The 23,433-nt window shown below is 43.1% G+C and overlaps 1 protein-coding gene across 1 annotated transcript in view; it reads left to right on the top strand.

The window, feature by feature from the left end:
• The first annotated feature begins 1,311 nt into the window (after nt 1-1,311).
• The window catches only part of SPSB4 (splA/ryanodine receptor domain and SOCS box containing 4), a 174,078-nt gene continuing 151,956 nt past the window's right edge, over nt 1,312-23,433 (top strand). The window contains exon 1 of the mRNA XM_081861652.1: nt 1,312-1,595. The gene's annotated coding sequence lies outside the window, so the exon portion shown is untranslated. The remainder of the gene's footprint in view (nt 1,596-23,433) is intronic.

The raw sequence follows: 23,433 nt of genomic DNA, 5'->3' as shown, positions 1-23,433 counted from the left end.
CAACAGCTTTTATTTTCAGTTGGGTTTGAATAAGATATATGATCATTAAAATATACTCGTAATATACTCATAATACTCAATGCTGTCAAAGAAAAAATTGGGATGCAAGATTACCTTAACAGATTGGAGAACTGGGAACAAACTATGAAAATGAATTTCAATAAGGACTAATGTAAGTTTCTGCACTTAGGCAGGAAGAACTAGCTGCACTAATGTAAGAGGGGGGACAACTGTCTTGCCAGCAGTACATGTGAAAAGGATCTAGGGGTCTTAACATGAGTAAACAGTGTGATGCAGCAGCAAAAAAGGTTAATCTTAGTTTAGGCTGCATCAACAGAAATATAGTGTGCCTATCAAGCGAAGGAATAGTCCTGCTTTATTCTGCCTTGGTCAGACCACACCTGTGTCCAGTTCTGTGCATGGATGTGGAGGGGGGGAGCAGGGGGGCTCACCAACTTTGGCTGCCCCACCCCCCAAAAAAAATCCTGGCTATGCCCATGGTTCTGTGTACCACAAGTAAAGAAGGATATTGACAAGCTGGAATGTGTGCAGAGGAGGATGATAAAGGGTCTGGAAACCAAGCTTTATGAGGGAGTTGGGTATGTTTAGCCTAGAAAACAGGTGATAGGAATCTTCAATTATCTAAAGGGCTGTCACATGGAGGGTGCAGCAAACTCATTTTCTCCTGCTCTGGAGGCTAGTTACAAGAAAGGACATTACAGTGGTGCTTCCGGTTACATACGCTTCAGGTTACAGACTCCGCTAACTCAGAAATATTACCTCAGGTTAAGAACTTTGCTTCAGGATGAGAACAGAAATCGTGCTCTGGCGGCGCGGCGGCAGCGGGAGGCCCCATTACCTAAAGTGGTGCTTCAGGTTAAGAACAGTTTCAGGTTAAGAACAGACCTCCGGAACGAATTAAGTACTTAACCCGAGGTACCACTGTACCAGCAAACATCAGGAAGAACTTTCTGACAGTAAGAGCCGTTCGACAGTGGAACAGACCCCCTCAGGAGGTGTTGGACTCTCCTTCCTTGGAGGTTTTAAGCATCTGTCATGTATGATTTGTTGAGATTGCTGCACTGCCGGGGGTTGGACTAGATGACCCTCGGGCTCCCCCCCCCCCTACTCTCCAGTTCTATGATTCTCTGACAATGTATGTGCGCGTGCGACCTTTCCCTCCATCCCCCACCCAGCACCCATTCGGAGATGCGCCATCCTAGCGCTAGGACCCTGTGGGCGCCCCTGGTGCAGCCTCGCAGCGCCTCCTGCTTCCACCCTGGCTGCTGGGTGACGGTCCCAGCTCAGCTGCCGAGCAGGGTGGAGCAGCCGCAGCAGCAGTGGCCTCGCCCTGGTCCTCCGTGCGCCCTCCTTCTCCCCGGCGGAGGCTGCCGCTGCTGCTGTTTATGACTGGTGGAGCCTACGAGCCAGCGCGGAGAGCGGCGCGCCAAAGGGGAACCGGCGGCGCCGGCAGCAAAAGACTCCCCGGCTCCGAGGAAGGGCAGCTGATGAAGTTCCCCGCCGAGCTCCAGAGGGCTCTCTCGGCTGCTCCAAAGGGCGCTGCTCCCGCCGGGTTCAGGGCAAGCGGGCGCGCGGTGAGTGATTCCCATTCCCAGGCACGGCGTCTCTTCGCTCCTCGCCTAGCTTTGCCAGCCTCTCTCTCTCTGTGCTAAGATCTTCTTTTCCCCGGGAACCGGGCAGGGAGGTTTGGGATGGGCAGGCAACCACTTCCTTCTTCCTCCTCGACCCCCGGCGTGGCATGGGGGGCGCAGCGAAATCAAGGGGCGCCTGGATGGAAAGGTTCGACCCCTTGGGAAGTGGAGACGGAGGGGAGGCCGTATCCCCACTGCCCGGGAAAGTTTGGAGGGAGGAGGCAAGGACCAGGAGACAGTTTCCCTCTGCTTTAATCCAAGGCGCAACGCCGCGCTGCTTGGAGGTTTCGCTTTCCCCTTGCGCACCTGCCTTATCGAGGGGATGGCGCGGTTGTCTGCTTCTCGAGCGCGTCTTGGGTTGAAAATGGCATTTTGCCTGCGTTTCTTCTCTCCCCGCTTTACGAAACACGCACAACCTACCTATATAGCTGTGGATTTCGGAAGTTCTTTTTTTTGGGGGGGGGGGGTCGTGGCTGTCAAAAGAAAGCCAAATCTCAGTCGAAAAGCACCTTGTGCCTGAAATGCAGCTTTGTTTCCAGTGGGGGTTCCCCCCCTCATGTCACAGTATGAACCTGTTGATCTCCAAGGGGTTTTTTTTGGGGGGGGTACCGCGAACTGCTGCTCTTTGAGTTTTCTTTCCTTACATCCCTTACTTTGGATTTCCATATCTGCCAATCACCCATTCCCACCACCCTTCTGAGTAATACCCCTCCCCACCTTCCCACTATTTAGAAGGGTCTGGTGACTTCTGTTTCAGTGTATCTGAAGAAGTGTGCATGCACACGAAAGCTCATACCTAGAACTAACTTAGTTGGTCTTTAAGGTGCTACTGGAAGGAATTTTTTTATTTTGTTTTGACTATGGCAGACCAACACGGCTACCTATCTATATTTGGATTTCCTTGTTTACTTTGGCTCCTGGCTTAGACGCAGGGGGAGGCCATTGTGCTGGGCACATTTAAGACACAGAAAGGAAAAGTTTTGCTGTAGGTCCCACAACGTGAAAGCCAATAGATTTATAGTCAATCGATCAATTTATGATGACATCAGGTGCCCAAGACCATTCACTGCTTTTGCTGCTGCAGACTAACCCAGATTGTTGGCTAACCCTCTAGAAATGGGTATAATATGAAAAGAATAACTGCTGGCCATCTCAGGCTTTTATAAGATAGATGAATGATTGGGTCTTGCTTATTAGTAAGGGTCTGAGTGAATGGAAAGCATGAATGATTTTCCCTTTGAGGTTGAAAATGGAAACATTGGCACATATTCTTTCATTAGGTTTCAGCTGTTAGTGGAGCTGCTTTGTTGTAAATCAGGGGTGCGGAACCTGTTTTTGGCACTGCAGGCAGATCTTTATTGGAACATAGCACCGTGGGTGAGGCTGCCCACCCGTCCATCACCTGATGTCACAATAATGTCAGGTGACAGGGTGCTTTGAAGTTCTGAAGTTGGGACTTCAAAGCACCATGCAGGGCTTGCAAATGAGAGCTATTAATTGAAATGCAGCATTAATACCCTTTTTTATTTTTAAATACTTGTGACTAGGTGGGAAAGAGTAGCTCTGCATTGACTGCATGTGAGGAATTTAGAGTTATTACTGTAAGATACCATGATTTTATTGTTGGTTGCAGGAAGGAAATCTACTTGCTGAATGTCATAGATCAAACTCGTGCCATTCAGGTTGAGCAGGCTAGCCACTCAACAGATGGAACATTTTCTGACAATCTGTTCATCCTAATTTTACTAGATGCTTCCATGGTCCATTAAGTTCTCAACCATTTGACCACAAATATCCAAAGTATCTCATACCAGTTGCTTAAATCCACACAATGTATTTTCTATAGTATCTGTTGTAATCTCCGTGTATTGTTCCTTTCTCCATATTTCTTCCCCCATCTTACTGGGGGCAAAATCTTGAAAGTCAGCAACATTCTGGAGTAAGGTAGCTTGCAGGAATTTGATCAAAGGTGTACCCAGTTGAGGTGCAAGAACTGTGATCATGATGAATGCACCAGGCAATTCAGAATTATACGATGAAATTATTCAGTAATACGTTCTCTATCACAATAATAAAAGCTCAGCTCGAATGTATGCTGCAGATCAGGAAGGATAGTTAATTTAATGTGTCAAAGAAGCTATTAAAGGCAAGAAGACTTCCTTCCAAAAATGGAAGTATTGTCCAAATGGGGAGAACAAAAAAAGAGAACACAAGAAATGCAGTGCAAGGAGATAGTAAGGCAGGAATCGGCATTCTCTTTTGGCCTGTGGGCATATCTGCTAAGGACAGAAACTATAATGGCCACCACACCCACTGCAACCAGGCACACATTGCAACCTATTCAATTGGCTATAATTGAATACTCCTTTGAAGAGCAATTTTGATGGAGGGAGCGGACTCTGTGAGCATCAAGGAAGACCTCATGTGTGCTCACAGGTGCAAAAACAAACAAATAAAAAGATTCAAGGAGCACATTGCTGAAAGCATAAAGACCATTAGCAAAAAAAACTTTAAATATATTGGAAATAGGAGAATAATCAAGGACGTTGATGGATGTTTGGATGACAAGAAAATGAAAGGTGTGCTAAAGGAGGAAAAGGAGATTGCAGAGAAGCTGATTTAATTCTTTGCAACTGTCTTCAGATTCGAAGATGAAGGGCAGATTCCAGTGTCTGAAATAACTTTCTCAGGAAGGTAGTCTGAGGAGCTGAGGCAGATTGTGGTGAGAAGTTCTAGGTCTTACTGACAAATCACCGATCCCAGATGGCACCAACTTGAGGGCTCTCAAATAACTCAAAGGTGAAATTGCTGCTTTTCTATGAAAAATATGTATCCTGTCCCGAAGATCAGCCACTAAGACTGGCTATTGGTTCGGAAAAGGACAACCCAGATGATCATGGGGCTAAGCCAACTTTGAGCGAAGGTTACAACAATTTGGGCTTTTTCATTTTTTAAAATGGGTAGAGCTGTCAAGATTGTACATCGTTTGACAAAAATGTGGAAACTATCCATCCCCACATAGCATCAGAATTTGGGACATCCAATGAAACCAAACATTAGATGATTCAGAATAGATAAAAGGAAACACTTCTTCACTCATTGCATAGTTAAACTATGGAGTTTAACTCCCTCAAATTGAAGAGATGGACACCAATTTGGATGGCTTTAAAAGAGGATTATACAAGATTACCTAAAGGTGGTGATAATAATAATAATAATAGCAATAACTACTCGCCACAATGACTATGTTCCACCATCTCTGAATACCAGTTGCTGAGATTTGTGTGCTGTTGCACTTAACTACACTTTTAATTAATTTCCATTTATAGTTCATTTGGCTTTTGGTGTTTTTTAAAGATATGATTTATAGTTATTAGAACAAGAAATCCTTTCCTATCAAAACAAGTGAGCTTCACTGAAGAGATAGGGCTTTCTGCATGTGAAGGACACAGCTTATCTTTATTACTCCTAGGACATTCAGAGACGGAGACTGCTTTTGAGAAACTATAAAAAGTTGTTCATTTGAAAGGTAATTTCTGCAAGGATAATTTATCCTTTTCTGAAATGAAATGTTGGAGTTCTGGAAAATGTGATAAATACCAGCTTAATCAGTGAGATAATATGTGTGATTCGCAAGAACAAGGAGAACAAATAGGTAAATGTCTTTTTATATGCCTTTTATAGAGATTGCTATATAAAAGAACTAGAGAAATTCATGTAGTAATGAAAGTTATGGTTGATGTACCAAAATACATCTTTGTATTCTGTTTTCTTACCCTTCTCTGTGGAATGCTTTCCTGGTTGAAATTCACCAAACGTTGACACTTAATATGTTTAGGTGTTTGGCCATACAGGTAATGTGGTATTCTAGGAAGACCTTTAGCTGAAGACCTTTTGAGTAGACCCATTGAATTTAATGGACTTAATGTAACAACAATTTTATTATTTATATCCCGCCCATCTGGGTGGGTTTCCTCAATTACTCTGGGCAGCTTCTAGTACATATTAAAACATAATAAAATATCAGACATTAAAAACTACTCAATACAGTGCTGCCTTTACATTTAGCTGTGTTCTAATGTCAATGGGCCTACTCTGAATAAAATTTCATTGACTACCACCCATTATGAATATGTTTAGGCCAATTTTCCTTTTACCGTATGCTCACTTGGTTTTTGGAGTTGCTGCTTTTATTGATTTTGGATTTTTTTTCTGTGTTTATGATGTTGGTTGTTTCTTTTGATGGTGCTTTAATGCGTTTTGAGGATTTGGTTTCATTTTAATGTATATTTTATTATTGTAAGCAACTTTGGGATATAGGTTTTTTAAAAAACAAAAAAACAAAAAACCCACCCTGGTTTGGCTGCAATCTTTAACAACTTACAAGGGGAAAACCCCCTTGAACTTAGAGGGGCTTACTTCTGAGTAAAGTGGCATAGGACTGCACAGCATAATTCCTAGAAGACCAGAACAGAAGATGAATAAAAATCTGGGTAGAGTTTTGCACAGTTCCTGTGTGGCGTTTACAAATGCCCATCATCAAAGACAAGATAATTGGGTTGACCTGCTGAGGCTGCTATCATTTTCGCACCTATTACTGAATTCCATTGAAGTTGTTCACCTCCATGAGTAAATTGCAATTAAGTTGTAAGGCTCTTCTTACATAGGATGGGTTCAGATGGTAAACTGCTATCTTTCCAACCATCATAATAGTAGTAATCTATGAAAGTAGACCTATATCTCATAGGAGCCAAGTACCTGTTGTAAATGTTTACCGTCATGAAAGCTGACCCTGCTACAAGATCTTCTGGGATAAGCGGAATTAGGATCTGGATCCAGTGGAGCTGCAGCTGGGTCAGCAGGATCCTTTTAACTCCCTATATTTGGCTCAGTTAGAGATACCTGGGTGTATTTTTCCCATCCCAGCTGTCTGAGGTCAGCCTTGTGGATCTTAAGCCAGTGTAAACATGAAAAAGGGGCGTGGCAGGGGTGGGGCCAGAGGGGGGGATCCAAAACTGATTCAGCTCAGTCATGTGACCTGGCAAACAGGAAGAAAGTAAGCCAGCAAAACAGGTGGTGCAACTCAAACACTCTTTCAAAGACTTGTTTAGGTTTAGGCTGCCTCAGCCATCAACAAGCCTGCTCCTGAATAGAGTTTGGATCTGGTGTACTTTATGCCGGCTTAATTTACTCTGGTCTTGCTTTACCTTCTTGTAACATTGCTCCCTTACTGTCTTTTAATGTGTTTAGGATTGAAGTTTTAGTTCCGTTTAAGAATTTATTTACACAATGACGATTTGGGGCATTTGGGGTAGTAAAGTAATGCTCCAACACACATTGATCTGTTTCAGATGAAGGGCAAAGCATAGACTCATAATACTAAACCATAGTTTAGTATTAAGAGGACAATTTGGTGCATTCTTATAACTTTCACTCATTATCTCTGCCTTTGCTGCAGAGAAAAGGAAGTTAAGTTTCTGATATGAACACACTGCAATATCTCATAACCTTTGAATGTTGGAAACTTGGCTTGTTCTGTCCAGTGTTAGTTCAAACCCACCAGTATCAAACTGTAGTTTCAGATCCTAGTTTATTAGTTAACTGTGGGTAGAACTTATCATGGTACATTCCCTTCATAGAAAGCTATGTTTTGAATTGAGCCATTGAGTTTGTGCCTCATCTTCTTCTGAATCAGCCTGCTTTGGGGAGCCTTTCTATGTTTCAACCTGTTGTATGAACTGGCTTCCATTTAATTATTATCATCTTGCACAGTTACTAAAGAATATTGTTCAGTTACTAAGAATTACTGTGTATTCCATTTCAAGCCCACCTTCCTTCAGGGAGATCAAAGCATCATACAGTATATGCCTCCATTTTATCCATTATCTGGGAGAGACTTGGGAGGTACAAATAAACTGCAAGGGATCTGACTTGTGAGATAAGTTAGTCTGAAAGAGAGTAATTGACTCACAGTCATCATTCAGTAAGTTTCATGGTGATGGATATATAGCTCAGCTCTAAGTCCTTTTCTGCCCACTGTATTACACTGGCTCCATTTGGTTTACTTTTTGTGTCCTCAGAAAAGAAAACATAATGTATCTTATGTTAATACGAGCTTGTAAGGCACTGTTGAACTGAATATATATTCAGTTGCAGAATCTAAGCACCCTTGAAACCACCACAAGCAAATTGCAGCAATATTGTACAAGTACTAGCAATTTCTGAGCAGGGAAAAATATATCTCATTAACACAATGTACTTCAATTAATTACTCTGGAGTAACTCCATTGAGTTTGATGGGATTCTGCTGAAGCAAGAAGAAATACTTTAATGCAAGGTTATTTTTAAGAACATGCCTTGATATGTTGTGATTTTTTAATCTAGTTTAATATTGCCATAATCCATATCCATATTTTTGTTTTTAATTTTGTATTTAAAAAGGTAAAGGTACCCCTGCCCATACGGGCCAGTCGTGTCCGACTCTAGCGTTGTGCGCTCATCTCACTTAAGAGGCCGGGAGCCAGCGTGACGAAGCTGCTGTGGCGAGCCAGCACCAGCGCAGCACACAGAAACACCATTTACCTTCCCGCTATAAAGCGGTACCTATTTATCCACTTGCACTTAGGAGTGCTTTCAAACTGCTAGGTGGGCAGGAGCTGGGACCGAAAGACGGGAGCTCACCCCGCCGCGGGGATTTGAACCGCCGACCATACGATCGGCAAGTCCTAGGCACTGAGGTTTTACCCACAGTGCCACCCGTGTCCCTAATTTTTTTTTTTTTTGTATTTATTGTGTACTTATTTTCATTTTTGGCTCTGTATAGTGCATTCACTAATTATTTCCTGCCTTTTCTTGTTCTCTTTATATAGGTTTTTTGAATGAATAATTTTTAGCATTTAAAAATGCTTTATAGCTTCTGTAAAATTAGAGTATGGAGTTCATAGTTTTTGAGAACATTCCCTTTTAACATTCTCACTCCCAACTGTTGGTTCCTCCTGGCATTTATTTTTATTTCTAACATTAATTACACTACATGTTGTATAACGATTTGTGCCTTATGAAATGAATGTTACTAATGTTGTGTCACTAATGTTATGCTGTGATGCTAATCTAGTCTGAAAATAGTTGGACCAAAGTGCTATGTAAACTGCCTGCAGTAGGCTCATAATTGCCTAAGGGAATACTTGCTGGTGGAAGTTAGTTATTTAGATGATGTTAATGCCAATGCTGTGTTCTGTTCTTCCATGCCATCATAGGTGAGCTGCTATGTATTTTGGACGTGATTCAAAGCCTTCCAAACCATGATTTGCAACCTTCTTCCAGGGCTGGTTTCCAGTGGTAGTTTGCAGGCAATTCTTAGCTTGCAGTACTAAATCACAGATAGCCTGATCCAGATACAGAAACTCACAAAACATGCAGAGGCAGAAGGTAATTATGCATAACAGGGAAGATGACAGAGAAGGAGGGATTGTAAAAACGTCCAGGGTGTTCCTGATTTCCAAATCAAGGGGGAGATTTTGATATCTTTTGCTATCTGAATTGAACTTTTGCTTCAGAGGTAATCTTCAGTGTGTGTGTATTAGGATCTCACAGAAGAATCAATATTGGTCTACATATTGGTACAGAACCTTGGTTTCACATCCAAGGATTTAATTGCTACATTTTGGACATTCAGTTCTACCACATGATTAGAACTGGACAAGGGAGAGCGGGGATGAGCTTGCTTCCTCACCCCTTTCCGTTGTATCCCTCTTCCTACCCCAAGCACCCTTTATGTGCTGGAGGACAAATGTCTGCAGTTATGAGTCAGTGAACCTGGGGAAGCTCCCTGTACAATTTAAAACCCTGATCGTGCAGTGTTTGGAATTGTGTGGGGAGCCCCCACGAGTATAGCAGGCTCCCCACAAGAGATCTTCATATGGAAACTAGTGAGACCAGACACAGGGGAGACACAATAGAGGAAATACTCCCAGCAATCTCACACAATTCTGATCATATAGGAGTATTGGATGCCCAATAGGCCTAATGTCTGCTGGGAATAAAGTGAAAGTATCTCATACTGCCATGCAACTAAATTTATTCTTCTTCAGGGAAGCTCTTGATGATGGAAGTGATATGATCAAGAAGATGCTGGGAGTCTGGCACAACTTGGAGAAAGAAAGATATTAGAAAAATACAAACACATATGGAAGTGCTGTGGTTATTACTACTATGGTCCCAACATTGGAGGAAGTGAGGGGAGTTAATCATATTTCCTGGCAGTGCCCCGTCTTCTGTGGTGGCCTCCTTTTCACTTATCAATGTCAATGTTGTCCATTGTTGTTGTATTAATGGAGCTTGGACTCCATGCCTCTCAGTCCCAAAGTGTCATGATCCCAGGCAAGTCTTAACTGTTATGTATTCAGTGGTCTTTGTTTGCCTGAGCTTGAGTCTGGACTAAGGATTCTGAGTCCCTGTGTTCTGATTCGATACATGATATCCAATCACAGAACATTTCAGGATTTGGGCCTCTGCTATTGGCCTTCAACTCTTGAGGCATGATTCGCAGCTTGGAAGTTTAGACAGCCAATCACGTTGGGAGTGAGAGTGACCCAGGCCTTCAGAAATGTATATAAGCAGTTGCTTTGCCCTTGTTGTCCAGTTCTTTTAGTTCAGTAAAGGTTCTTGCTGTTATCACTGTGTCTTGCCTCGTGGGAACCTACCTACACTTCACTAACTATGGACTTCACCACTGACCAAACTTCTTCGTGACAGTTTACAACCATTTTTATAACAACCACAACCACAACAACAACAACAACAACAACAACAACAACACCCCTCTTCACTCTAGGCGGCTTCCAGTACATATAAAAATATGATACAGAAATTAAAAACTACAGGACTGCCTTCAGATGTCTTCTAAAATTTGTGTAGTTTTTTATCTCCTTGACATCTGATGGGAGGGGGTTCCACACAGGGTTTGAAATTAGCAGGGAGCCAGGTGCATTTTGTGCCTAAAGATTCTCCATTTGCAAACACTTCAAAAAGTCTGGATGCCACTTTTTTTGCACCTGGCTGACACTCAAGGATTACCGAAATGTATATGCTTTGAAGATTCAATGTATCATATTTTTCGCTCTATAAGACACACTTTTCCTCTCCTAAAAAGTAAGGGGAAATGTGTGTGCGTCTTATGGAGCGAATGCAGGCGGGAGGCTCTGCTCAGCGGTCCCTTTAAAGAGCCACGTGGAGCGGGTGTGCAACTCTTTAAAAGGAGTGAGGCTCTTGGGGGAGCCTTTCTCCTGCTGCCCAGGAAAGGCTGCACGTGCCTATCCCATAAGGCACGACAGAAAGAGGGATCACCGTGCAGTGATCCCTCTTGCTGTCCTGGCTTCTGCCTTAGCGCAGCCTCTTCTGGGCAGGGGGAGCCTTCATCCTGCTGCCCGAGAGAGGCTGTGTGCGGCTATCCCATAAACCAGGACAAGAGGCTATCCTAGAAGTCAGATCCCTCTTGCTGTTCTGGCTTCTGGGATTCAGAATATTTTTTTTCTTGTTTCCCCCCTCCAAAAACTAGGTGCGTCTTATGGTATATATTAAGGATAGACAATATGTGTAGGAGTTTAACAATAAAGAGTAGAGTGTTTTGAAAATTCTGTGCTTCTTACTTGTTCCTAGTCAGGTTAGTGAAGCTGCTTGAAAGGAACTTAATTTGCTCCATTGTTTTTGTATTAAATCACCTGATGAAAAATCAATACTTTAAAGGACCACAAAGATGCTTTACAAGAACATTCTGGCGTAAGAAAGTGTGTTTTGTCATTTACTCTAAGAACACAAAAAGTCAATGGGGCCAAAGCTTACAAAGTTAATGAGACTAAGTTAGATTAAAACTAAATGCTGCTTTGCCTGAATTGTAGATTTATCCTTGACATGATTGATCCACAAGAAGTAGATGTGGAGTAGGTATTGATTTGGTCCATTTGATTTAAACAAATGCATTTCTCTCTTCCCCTTTTTTTCTGCCATAATATTTATGCACATTGGATCTAAACCAATTTCTGATTGCAGCCCTAAGATGTTTGTTTCTCTTTCTCAATTGTTAAATAGAGTTCTTCTGTAGTTCAAGTTATTGTGCAAGAAACACATTTGAATAGAAGCTTATTTTCAAATTCTTCACCGCACGTGTAAAGCATGACGAATGTAAGTGGGCTTTCTTTAGCAGAACATCGCAATGGAAAATAATGAAGATTAGTGATTAATGTGAAGACTCAATAGGGCAGGTCCAAAAATTGTCTGGTTTTCCCCCTTGTTCTTTTGCCTCAGGGAAACTTCCCCTGGAAAAAATACATATAATAATTTATAATAATAATTTATTATTTATACCCTGCCCATCAGGCTGGGTTTCCCCAGTCACTCTGGACACACACACAGGGCAAACAAATAATATATGGCAGTTCTGGATAGCAGAAGAGTCTGAATCAACCAACCTTATTGTACCCAAATGCAGTGGTACCTCAGTTTATGAACTTAATCTGTTCCAGAAGTCTGTTCTTAAACTGAGGCGCGCTTTCCCTAATGAGGCCTCCTGCCGCCGGTGCCCTTCCACCATGTGTATAAGAACACACAGCCATACCTGTGAAGAAAAAATAATGTGAACTGAGTAGTACATGGGGTGAGCTGTAAAGGAAAAGTTACATGATCTGATGGATAAAGCTCAGTGGTGTGAATCAGCCATAGGGTAACCCCATAAACAATGTTTCCTTGTGTAAGCATATTCCATATTCTGTATCTCCCACAGTGCAGGTGCCTCTGAATATCACTTGGTGGGAAATGCAGGTGAGCAGAGTGCTGGGAACAGGAGGCTGTTAGTGTTCAAAATTAGCCAGGCGCATTTTGTACCTGGCTATCAGCCACTTGTGACCAAGTGAAGATACCTGGGTGCCAGGATGGCACCTGACATCACCTTCTAGATGTGCATGCCTTGGGAATCATTGGATCTGAACTGTTTTCACACACTAATACCACATCCTGTAGTATTCTATCAGTTTTATTTTATCTGCACAATCAGAATGAATTTCAGAATCCAAAACGCTTTTTTTGTGCAGCCTCTGCAGGAGCAGTCACCATTAAGAAAAAGAGGTTGGAATAGGCCAATATAGATGTGTGTGTGTGTGGACTGTCGCTGGATCAAATGACTTTTCTTCTTTAAGTTCTTAAAGTTCTTATCCTAGCTCAAGGTTGTCATTTGAACCAGTCAGATGTTTAAGTGAAAATCAATCACAGTCAGTCCATCATTTGAAAAATAAGACTTTTTAGCTGTCTTACCCCAAAATGGCAACCAGACATTCTATTTTGGCATCTGTAATCTTGGTTTAAAGAGCCTAGCTTATATATCTGGTGCCTGGTTTATATATCTGAGTTTCTAACAATGGATGCTATACTAGATGGTCTGATCTAGCATACCCATCTTATGTTCTTACATTCTTCTCTAATGAATGGTAGGCATGAAAGAGCATTGTGCCCCCACCTTTCTACTCATACTGGATGCAACTTTAGTAGCCAATATCTCATTAACTGCATGAGAGAGAAATTAATATTGCAAACCAGTAGAAATTGCAGGCTATCTGCTTTCAGTTGTTATGCTAATGCTTTTGTGCTTTAGAACTTCGTGAGTTATCCAACCTTAAAATGTCACCGATCCATCTGTCTCTCAGCCCTTTGGCATAAAGAGTTCAAAACCTTGGACGTTGGCATTGTTTAAATTCCTGTGAGAAAGTTTCAGGCGTGATTTTTTGGTGCCTGTCCCAGCTATTGAAGCAGAAGAGACACTTTCACTGCTTCTATCCTCATGTAATCCAGATGTCAAATATACTCTTCAACACAGAACGCTTTCACGCTTGTGTATCATCCAGCCACAAAGGAGAATTTAGCTCCAGTAGCTGAATTTTTATAGTCAGTGTTACAGATATACCTTCTGCTGGCTTATTTTGCCTGTAACAGGTATTGGGAGCTGTGAACACTCTTATATTCCACCCCTCCCCCCAGCAACATGGTGTTAGCTTTTTAGCTTTCTGAGATGAAAAAAATCTATATTTAATTACTTTATTTTGACTCATTTTTTTTTGCCTCAGGTAAACAAGGGACTTCTGAAAGGAGTTCACATTTGAAGATACTGCTGCATTGGGAATTTTCTGAGAAATCAAACGAACCATCCAATTCCTTTCAATATACTTGTTAATTTTGAATTTACCCAAGCTGCCTGTGTACCATGAATGGACCCAGTGGGAAAATGATATACAGTACTGCTCATTCCCCCAAAGACATAGGCTACCACAGCACCAAATTCTGCATTATTCTTGCTTGTTTCTTTGGAGATGTTGAGGGTGAGATTTATTTTGAGCACTTATACACCAAAGCAAAAGCAAAAACCAAACCCATAGAAACCCCTTCGATGTATGCATGTATTCTGTGTTGATAGGTCATTCCCTGTGGAGAAGGGGGCTCAGGAAAGCCTCTTACACCCCTTCCTTGTTTTCCTACTATTCAGTAGTTGCTACCACCACCACTCCTTGGTAACACAGGCCCCAGAAAAGGGAAGAAACTGGGCACTGTCGACCAACCTACTTATGCAGAGACTTTAGACAAGGCACCTTGCCCTTCTCTCTTTTTTATATATTATATTTTTATTAGTTTTCCAATACAAAAACAAATTTATACATTCCATACATCTTAATTACATCTTACTTCTCTTTTTTGACTTCCCTCAATTTGTCTGCCATTCCTTCCTATTGTTACTTTTTACACATTTCTGCCCTTTTAACCCTTTCCCCTCACAGAGCTTCCTTAAAGCTTACAAACGTAATTTTATTATCACTCAGTTTTTGCATATATTGGATAAACTTTTCCCAATCTTCTGTAAATCTTTGATCTCGTCGATTCTGGATCCTTCCTGTCATTCTGTACAGTTCTGCATAATCCATCATTTTAGTTCTCCATTCTTCTATTGTAGGTAATCCCTCCTGTTTCCATTTCTGGGCCATCAATATTCTTGCTGCTGTTACTGCATATAAAAATAACTTCTTTTCTTTCTTATTTATCTCATTACCTGTAATGCCTAGTAAAAATGCTTCTGGTTTCTTAACAAATGTATATTTCAACATTTTCTTCAATTCATTATAAATCATTTCCCAAAAGCATTTTACCTTCTTACATTCGGCACCTTGCCCTTCTCAGCCAACATCTTGCCATTTTCTGGGGAAGAAAGGGCGAGCTTCTAGCTGTTTATCCCACCCCAGAGGTCAAAGCAGCTTGCTTATTTCCTTGCCTCCCATGTCTATCCCAGAGAATGGATAAATGTGCTGATTTTTATAACCCTAATCATAGACCTCCAATAGTACGAAACACAAGTAGTCTGTCTGGCTTCCCCAAAGCTAGAAAGATAATGAGGCTGGACAGTACTTTCATTTTTATTTCTTGTCCTCAAGCCATTATTGGCTGGTTTGGCCACTAGCCTTAGAACAGAAGCTCTTGAGTAGGCATTTATCTCTAGTAATCTAAGCACCTGTTCTGGTCTATTCTGCTTGCCTCTTTTTCGTATTAATTGCAAGTTTCTGATGTATATTTTAGAGAACTTTAACCCAAAGGCACAATTTCCTGCTGTCAGTCTTTTATGTTATAAAGCGGACTTTTAATTCCTAACTATGGAATCTCTGGTCATAGATTACTTGAGGTAAGGTCAGCTTTGTTGTTGTATATATGGCGGGTGTCAAAAGAATATTTAGCATATGCCAAAGGCAGTTCTTTATTAAATCCAGTGGGGCTTTACTAGTTGTAGCAGTATACTTTCATGCTTAAGACAAAGGGGTCTCATTCTGTTTTATTGCCATTGAAGTTTTGATTTCTATCCAATAGCTTTAGTTTTCTGAAAGGCCAGTAGTCCTTGAAATAACTGTGCAGTACTTAATGCTTCCTTACTCTTTGATGTATCTGTCTGTCTATCTATGAATGTAGCTGGTCTGTTTTAGGGGTGTCTTCCAGATGTTGTTGGATAACAACTCACATCATCCCTGACTCCTGGCCATTCTGGATGGGACTGATGAGAATTATAGTTCAACAACACCTGGATGGAACTGTATTGGCCACCCCTCATCTAATCATAACATGTTTGCTTGATGAAGCTCAACAGGACTGTGGAGGACAAGGAAAGAATTGTCTCTTTCCCAACTCTGTTATGTACTGAAGTTCTCACCCTGGGCCAGCAGGGGGATACTGTAGATAGTTTTCACTGAGGTCCACATATGCAAATAAGGAATTGAAAGTGATGTTCAGTGATTGGATAGTTACAGAAAGTTGTTACTGTTGTGTTGTAGTTGAGCTCTATATAAGCAGGTTGACTGCACCCTTCAGTTCAGTTCTGTTCTGGCCTGTGAAAAAACAAGAGCTGTCTGAAGACTCGCTGTGTCGTCTGATATGTTCACCCACAACTTAACACTGTCACTTGAAGCTGGAATTATCCTTGGAATTGTCCTCGAGATAGGGTGGGCTGCTCTCTCCCACTTGCTTCTGTCGTATCAGCTCTCTGTACTTTTGCTACATGTCCCCAGTTGTTTGGTGAGTCTAAAAGGAATAAAATATTGGGATTGGAGAAAGGTGACTCAAAAGGTGACTGTTTGTTTGCTCTAGAGTGGTGCCATCATGCTGTCCAAGTGGGAAGAAAGCCCTCACAGTTCTCTCCCTAGCACTGAAAGGAAGACACAATACAGGAAAGGGAAGTGTCAAGGGTAGAGAAGAGGGTGAGGGCAGGCGGTGGAAGTATTTTTTTACTTCTCTGAAAAAGAACTGTCTCTACTAAGAAATAATCTCTATGATTTCAGGTTGATATGACTGAATTCCAGCAAATGGAGTTTGTGCTAATACCATGATTGCAAGAAAAGGCTAAGGAAGAAAAATGTGACAGCACACCCAACTTGTGGGGTGTGTTTATTTATAGAAATCTATTACTAGTTCATAGCTGGGTTGGTGGGTTGGGGGAATCAGTTGTAGAACTATGTCTCTGGCTTTAATCTAGTCGATGTAGCTTCTCAGTAAGTTACAGTGGTGCCCCGCAAGACGAACGCCTCGCAAGACGGAAAACCCGCTAGACGAAAGGGTTTTCCATTTTGGAGGCGCTTCGCAAGACGAATTTCCCTATAGGCTTGCTTCGCAAGACGACAGCCCATAGGGAAATCTCCGGGACAGTGGGGAAGCGCAGCTCGTCTTCCCCGCTGTCCTCGGACCTCCTCCGAAGCCTGGCGGCGGGGCGGGAACACCTCCTCCCGCCGCCGGGCTTCGGAAGGATGCCCCGATGCCGGGCGGTGAGGCGGGAACGCCTCCCCCCGCCGCCCGGCATCGGAACGATGTCCCGAAGCCGAGCGGCGGGGCGGGAAAGTCTCCCCCCGCCGCCCGGCATCGGAACGATGTCCCGAAGCCGAGCGGCGGGGCGGGAACGCCTCCCCCCGCCGCCCGGCTTCGGGGCGGGAAAGCCTCCCCCCGCCGCCCGGCTTCGGGGCGGGAAAGCCTCCCCCCGCCGCCCGGCTTCGGGGCGGGAAAGCCTCCCCCCGCCGCCCGGCTTCGGGGCATCGTCCCGATGCCGGGCGGCGGGGCGAGAAAGCCTCCCCCCGCCGCATGGCATCGGAACGATGTCCCGAAGCCGGGCGGCGGGGCCGCGAAGCCTGAGGAGCGCTCCCGCTGCTTGCGGAGAGGTCCGCGAAGCCTGTCCTGGACCTCTTCTGAAGGCAGCCGGGGGGCAAGTCTTTGTCCCCCCTGCTTGCCTTCCCAGGGGCTTTTAAATCGCCCGGACAGCGGAGAAGTCCTCCGCTGTCCCGGGCGATTTTAAAATGCCGCCCGCCAGAAGAGGTCGGGGGAAGGCGGTTTCCATAGGAACGCATTAATTGATTTTCAATGCATTCCTATGGAAAACCGTGCATCGCAAGACGAAAAACTCGCAAGACGAAGAGACTTGCGGAACGAATTAATTTCGTCTTGCGAGGCACCACTGTAGTTCCATAATCCCCAGTACTTACTTGAGTCTTCTGAGTTTTATTCATGTCTCTTTAGATTTGGTTTGTGCTGGGAAGAGAGAAACTGGTTGACAGTGCTTCTTAAAGCTTCAACAAAAGGAAGTTTAAATACAGTACAAATTGCAGTTGTAAGGCAACCTCCCTGCTGATTAAAGTATGGTACTGAAATTGAATTAATGAGGATTTTTTTCATCAGTGCTTTGACCTGACTATTTAACATCTTTCTTTCTTGTCATCTCTGATCTAGCAGTGTTGTCCAAATTCTAGCTCTAACATGACAATGGGGCAATTCCTTTGCACCCCAAATCAAATAAAGCTCTCTTTGGTCTCTTACATATACTTAAAGTTGTAGAAAGACATGGACTAAAGCCCCACTTGAAGGGACTCTTGACTTACTTCAAACATGTATGCAAGAAACCCATTGATAAGTAAAAATGTGTATATGTCGAAAGTGAGGTCTGAGCAAAAAAATACGGGTCTGCTTGAGGAGGAACTGCTGTCCATGCTCGCATTGCTCACCAAACCTGACTATTCCTTACACCCCTTTTCAACCTTTGTATTTCACCAAGCCCCACATCCCCCTTCCTTCCTTACAATAAGAAGCCAGCTTTCTTCCCATACCTGAAGGAGCGTCTCCACCCCCATCATTCAGCTCCAAGGACCTTCTGCCGGTTCTCTCACTGCAAGAAGTGAAGCTACAGGGAACCAGGCAGAGGCCTTCTCGGTAGTGGCGTCCGCCCTGTGGAATGCCCTCCCATCAGATGTCAAGGAAATAAACAACTACCTGACTTTTAGAAGACATCTGAAGGCAGCCCTGTTTAGGGAAGTTTTTAATGTTTGATGTTTTATCGCTTTTTATTATTATTAATATTCTGTTGGGAGCCACCCAGAGTGGTTGTGGGAAACCCAGCCAGATGGGTGGGGTATGTATGTATGTATGTATGTATGTATGTATAAATTATTATTATTATTATTGTTATTATTATTATTATTAATCTTTGAAGTGACCAAACCAGCAAACCTGCTGGCCTTGTCAGGTCTAGACCATGAAAGACCAGCTGGAGATTGCAGAGGATACCATTACATGAAAACATCCAGGGCACATTTAGGCCGTGGTACCCAAAAGTACATGCTCCTTGCCCAGCTGCTTCCCCCAACCCACTGCCCAGGGAAATGGGGGGGCATCTTGATGGGGGGCAGCCAAATAATGTTAACCACTGATGTATGGTGAAAAAGGGGGAAATGCTTATTTTAGGGGGGGAAATACACCAATAAAGTGACCATCTATTGAGTTTCCATTTGAAAGGTTTTGATGCATTTACAGTCTTCGGCTCAGAGCAATGCTAGGGCGATGTATTGTGTGCTTGCGCATTACACAGTCACATCTGCTCACACTGGGGTAAACCCATGACACTACCCATATATAAATGCAGCATCCATGCCACCAGACTGCAACAAAGGAACATCGAAAGCTGCCTTATATTATTGAGTCAAACAATTGGTCCATCTAGCTCAGTATTGTCTACAGGGATTGGCCACAACTCTCCAGGATTTCAGATAGGGCTCTTTTCATACCCTCCCTGGAATGTTGGGGCTTGAACTTGCCACATTCTGCATTTGAGGCAGATACCGACCTATGACCTTTCCCCATAGTTTGCAGGGGTTTATTGTTATTTATATAGCATCATCAAAGTGCATGTTGCTGCACAATCTACAAGAGACAGGCCCTTGCCCTGAAAGGCTTGCAAATTACAAATTCAGCCCAGGGCAGATACAATACTGGTTAGACTTCTGTAAAAGATGACATAGGGTGGGTTGCAAGTGATTATCCACATTGCCATTCTGAGTGGCAGTCTTTCAGTTATTCTCTATGGATCACCAAGCACACTTTATCATATGCCAGAGATAAGTGGAATGTTTTATTCAGATTTGCCCCTGGTTTGTATATGAGGAGAGTTAAAGAAACAAGGATTGGAGAATCCTTTATCTATGTGTATAGTAGTTTTATGGTTCCAGAAAATGATATGCAACGTTGAGGACAATTTTTAAAAATCATATTTTTTGCTGCTGGCAGTTTAGCTAACACATGTCCTAGAGAAGCCTCAACATTTGAAGAACTGAAATTCTTTTCATTATTAGTGTGTATGTTACTGCTCAGTCTTTGGCTATTTTTCTTTTTGGCTCAGCCAAATCAGGTTTGCCTTCTGTGTATTAGGACAGTTCAATTTTTTCTTCCATGAGCTGAGATACCCTCTTGGTAGTTCTGTTGCCTTCAGAAGCTTGAGTAGAACCTCAAGAGAAGGTGTTCCCCGTGGCAGCCCCTAAGCTGTGGAACTGCTCCTCACAGAGGTGTGAGGGGCCAAACCAACTGGCCCTGCCCAGGCACACTCAGCAGGATCCCCCATTGTAGACCTCAACCCCTAGTATGGGGTGGATGGCTAAGATGCTGTAAGCATGGTAACAGTGGTGAATATAACCCTCACTGGGCTTAGTTCTGATACCCACCTGTGGCCTTTCATCTTTATTGGGCTGGAAGAGTGGAGAGCCTTGAAGAGGAAGTCCTGTGGGCTTAAGCTTTCTGTGCATTGCCTATACAGTGGTACCTCGGGTTACAGACGCTTCAGGTTACAAACACTTCAGGTTACAGACTCCGCTAACCCAGAATAGTACCTCAGGTTAAGAACTTTGCCTCAGGCTGAGAACAGAAATCGCACGACGGTGGCACAGCAGCAGCAGGATGCCCTATTAGCTAAAGTGGTACCTCAAGGTGGGTGGACCCCCAGAACGAATTAAGTTCTTAACCTGAGGTACCACTGTACTGCTGAGCAGGCACTGGGAAGTATGAATCCCCTGGTGTAAAATGGACCAGTTTCTCAGAGAAATCTTGCTCAGAGGATACTGTCTCTGGGGAGTCTAGTTTGTGCCTCAAGGAGGTATTGAATGACAGTCTCTGCCTATACCTCCATGGTTTGTACCACTGTTGTTTCTTGTACAACTGGTAGCTTGTCCTCTGTGCCAGACACTTGGCTGTTACTGTTGCTCACAGTTGAGGCCATAGCATGAGGTTTGCCCATCAGTGTTGCACATTGGTGTGTGTGTGTGTGTGTGTTTATAGGCAAAGGATTTTTTTATATAGCTCTCTTTCCCCTATTCAGGATTTTCCGTGCTGGCTCCAGGCTTTGGAGGGCCTTGGACAAAACATCTTCCATTCATCGCTCCCTTGGTGAGTCTAGCTCTTGAGTGGCATTAGTACCAGATGCTGCTCATCGTTCCTTCTACTTGCTTGCCTGCCAGGCAGAGAGCCAATGAGCAAGTTGGCCTCGACTGATGCGCCTTTGTGTACTGCTCCTTCACTGTATGTGCCAGTGCACAAGGCAGGTGAATAAACAGGTTGCTACAATGAAGAGATGGGGCAGGTCCAATGGGCTTTTACCAGAAAGCTCTCTCTGCTGGAAGGTGAACTTGACACTACTGCCTCCTTATGCCAACCCTGAGAATAATGATTTAGCTGCTGCAGTGATTTAGGCAAGGCGTGGTAGTGGAAGCCACAATGAGCCCACTGATCATGTGACTATCCCACAGGATGAAAGTAGATATTATGAATGCCATGTGGATACTGCTATAAACCATAGCCCAGGAGTCATCTCCTCATCTGTACGGAAAGAGAGAAACTCCCTGGCTGCCAATAAATAGATTGTGATTTACATTTGGCCCTGCAGAGGAAGGGTAATATTTTGAGAATACTTGGGGCAGGGCATGTTGTGCAATATTACTCCAGATAGATGTGAGGGGTGGGCACCTTGATTTGTGGGTGGGTTTGTTTTACAACTCGCATTGATGGGGTGATTGTTGATGGTGTTTTTTGTGCGTAATTAGATTTTAGTACAGTGGTACCTCTGGTTACGAACTTTATTCGTTCCGGAGGTCTGTTCTTAACCTAAAACTGTTCTTAACCTGAGGTACCACTTTAACTAGTGGGGTTTCCTGCTGCCACCGCGCCACTGGCGCGCAATTTCTGTTCTCATACTGAGGTAAAGTTCTTAACCTGAGGTACTACTTCTGGGTTAGCAGAGTCTGTAACCTGAAGTGTTTGTAAGCCGAGGTACCACTGTATATATCTATGCAGACATTCTGGTTTGGTTTTAAACACACACACACACACACACACACACACACAATGTTTTATTCAATTGTATTGAGACTCTATTGAAATGTATATATTATGTATTTTTACTGAAATGTACCCAAACCAATCAATTTTTATTGCTGTTTTGTTTGCTGGCCCGCCTTGAACACAAGTTCCTTTGTAGAAGTATGACATACATTAATGTCTATTCTACTCTTTCCTCTGAAATGCCTAGTCATCAAAAGCTCAGAATATGATTTTGCCCCATTCTGAGTTTCCCTCCTCACCCATACTGTATTTCATTGGATGCTGCTAGCGGAGGCATAGAATTTGGAACACAGTGATGTCATATATTTTTGATTACTTGACATTATCAGGGGAGAGAATGAGTTTTCAAGGCAGCTGATTTTGGCAGCATCTTTGTAATTTGTAGCATCTAGTATTTGATTTGCACATTTAAAGGGAAAGTCCCATCACATGAAAAGGCACATCCAGGAAGACTGCTTCCTGCAGAAGTTTTTATATGCAATAAATATATTTATACTAGTATTAGTCAAGCTTCTGATTACCTGAGATAAAATTCACAGCCCTTTTAAAGAGACAGGTGTCAAATCAAGAGCTTAATGAAAATAAGCTCTTCAGATTTTGAAGCTATGCTACATGAAATATTCATTAGGTTTCCATTGCAGATGATAATATTTGACTGCACTGCGTGGCATAAAAGTAGTTTTATTGCTGACTTTGCAGCCTTGTTGCTGCTGTTGATTAATATTCAGTTCTTTTACGATTTGACATGATTGGATAGTGTTGCACTTGAAGGGAAGATGTAGGGGCTCCTTCTTCCTGTAAGGATCTGTGATAAAAAATATAAAAAATAAAATTATGGGGAGAGCCACTGCGGCTTGTTTTGCAAACACACTCATTGTTGGCACCAAAATGCACGAGCCATCTACAAGCATGGAGTTCAGGATAAAATAATACCTTGATGGACAGAGCAATCCTACAGCTATCCAAAGGCCAAGTTCAGGGCTGTTGGAAGTGGCATAAGTGCTCCTTTGCCATCATAGAGGGCGTCGCACTGGCAGGATGGCTCTCATGCTGCTGTACACCGTGTGGTATCTTGTGGAAAGCTGAATGGCGGTCCAGATGATGTATGATTTGGGGGACATGTTGTTGATCCTAGTGTAAGGAACTGAAGGCTTCTTGTTCTTCATATACATCCCACCCATGAGGAGCCTTCACCAATCACTGGAATTAGTATAGTTAAAAGCTTCTGAAGAGAAAAAGGGGAAAGCTTCCCCACCTCCCACCCTGGCTGCAGTGAGGTGACAGAGCTTTGGATAGGACATTTGTTCCATCTTGGAAACTTCCCCTTCTGCCACGGGATGAGTGGCTTTATTTTGGATCATGAAAAGAGCTCAATTGATAATCCAGGGAAAGTTGGGTGGTTTTTCAGTGTCTTGTACATGTGTTCAGTCTCCTTTAAATTACACCTATTAATTTTGATTTGTCATAAACCGGCTTCTTGTTTGTGAAATTACCCGTGTGTTTTTCCTACTGCCAATGAAATAACTATCACTGAGGGCAATGAAACATGAAGGGTTGGAGGAAATCTGAA

The sequence above is a fragment of the Podarcis erhardii genome (assembly GCF_964252035.2).
Source record: "Podarcis erhardii genome assembly, chromosome: 5".
NCBI lineage: Eukaryota > Metazoa > Chordata > Lepidosauria > Squamata > Lacertidae > Podarcis > Podarcis erhardii.
Note: the sequence above shows the minus strand (reverse complement) of the source record. Positions and strands in the feature narration are given on the sequence as shown.